The sequence below is a fragment of the Galeopterus variegatus genome, unplaced genomic scaffold (assembly GCF_000696425.1).
Source record: "Galeopterus variegatus unplaced genomic scaffold, G_variegatus-3.0.2 Scaffold18, whole genome shotgun sequence".
NCBI classification, from domain to species: Eukaryota; Metazoa; Chordata; class Mammalia; order Dermoptera; family Cynocephalidae; genus Galeopterus; species Galeopterus variegatus.
This window is the reverse complement of record NW_007726129.1, coordinates 67,853-70,008: the sequence shown is the minus strand read 5'-3', so window position 1 is coordinate 70,008 and position 2,156 is coordinate 67,853.

The following is a 2,156-nucleotide window of genomic DNA, read 5'->3' as shown; positions in this document are numbered from 1 at the left end:
CTGGCTGTAGTCCCATCGGCAGTGTGCAAAAGTACTCATCTCGTTATACCTTGCCTATATACTGATAGGCTTTAATTTTAGCCTATACATGGTGAAAAATAGTATCTCATTTTACATTTTCCTGTTTACTGATGAGGTTGCTTATTTTATGTGTTTGGCTGAGGAAACTGCATATCATAACCTTTTCTACTTTTTTTCTAATGTCTTTTTCTTTCACATTTCAAAGTATTTTATTTTATTTATTTATTTATTTATTTGTCTTTTTTTGTGACTGGTAAGGAGATCGCAACCCTTGGCTTGGTGTCGCCCGCACCACGCTCAGCCAGTGAGTGCACCGACCATCCTTATATAGGATCCGAACCCGCGGCGGGAGCGCCACTGTGCTCCCAAGCGCTGCACTCTCCCGAGTGTGCCACAGGGCCGGTCCTCAAAGTATTTTAAATAAACAAGTGTGTTAATGACTTTCGTATCCGACAGCACAGATCTAGGTATTTAGGCTTAGTTTTGTGTCAGTCCGTTGTCTTTAGGAAGTTATAGAACTTAATACTGACCTAACATACATTTATTAAGTGCCTACTATATGCTGTGCACCACCAACAAATGAAAGATGTGGTCTCAAGAATTTCACAGCCTAGTCAGGGAGAGAAACAAGTAGATCAGTGATGTGAGCACAGAGAGGGACACCTAACCAGCAGGGGTAGGAGGTTGTCCTTGAGCTTATAACCCTTGGAGCCTGGTGATGATTAGCAGAGTGGAAGGGAGAAGAAAAGAGGAACTCCTGCAGCATTCTCAGTGCAAAGGCCTAAAGCAAGAGAGAGCATAGTCTGCTTAAGGGACTGCCAGTAGTTTCATGTGGTTGAAACATAGGGTGTGGAGGAAAATGAGGCTGAAAGGGCAGGTAGGCCTACCAGAGTACTGAGAGCACTCATGTCTCAAAGTCAGGGAAGCTGGCTCCAGGTAAGTTTCATAGAAAGGATTAGTAGAGCGGTTTCCACACAGGAAAGCTAAGCAGCTTAGGAAAGTATGTGGAAAAGACAAGTAGGCTTGCATACAGAACTCTTAAGCCAACATGTAGTGAGAAAAAAGATCAACTGGGGTGGGCCTTACAGTCTGTGGTTAAGAATTTTTATTCAGTGGAAAACGTGGTTGTGAGTCACTCATTCAAAAGAATGACATAGTAAAATACCTATTTGTCTAAGTAAGGGGCAGAAGAGACGAAGGTAGGGAGGCACAAAACAAGCTGTTGTATAGATTCTTGACTTGGGGTCTGTATTAGTTTGCTAGGGCTGCCATAACAAAGTACCATAGATTGGCTTCAACAACAGAAATTTATTTTCTTACAGTTCTGGAGTCTAGAAGTCTGAGATCAAGTTGTCAGTAGGATTGGTTTCTTCTAAGGCCTCTCTCCCTGGCTTGTAGATAGTTGTCTTTTCTCTGTGTTTTCACATGGTCTTTTCTGTATGCATGTGTCTGTGCCCTAATCTCTTATAAGGACAATAGTCATATTGGATTAGGGCTTATCCTAATGACCTCATTTTAGCTGAATTATCTTTTTTTTTTTCCCAAAAGATGACCGGTAAGGGGATCTTAACCCTTGACTTGGTGTTGTCAGCACCATGCTCACCCGATGAGCTAACCGGCCATCCCTATATGGGATCCGAACCCGTGGCCTTGGTGTTATCAGCACCGCACTCTCCCGAGTGAGCCACGGGCCAGCCCTGAATTATCTTTTTAAAGATGCTGTCTCCAAATTCAGTCACATTCTGAGGTATTTGTGTGTTAGGACTTCAACCTGTGCATTTTGGGGGAACATGATTCAACCCATTAACAAGGTCCATGGAAGGACTTCTGGAGCTCTGTCAGCCCCCAAGATTGAATGCAGAATTGTGCACAGTGTGTGTTTCTCTGGGGTTTGTCCACATCATGAAGCTGATTCCCAAAGGTGTCCATTATCCCTCGACTGCCTATTGCATTAACTGACTCAGGAGGGAGTTAAAACTGGGATGGGGGCCGGCCCGGTGGCGCACTGGATAAGTGCGCCGCTTGGGAAGTGCGGCAGCGCTCCCGCCCGAGGGTTCGGATCCCACATACTGACCAGTTCCCGCTCACTGGCTGAGCGAGGCACGGGAGCGACACCGAGGGTTGCAATCCCGTGC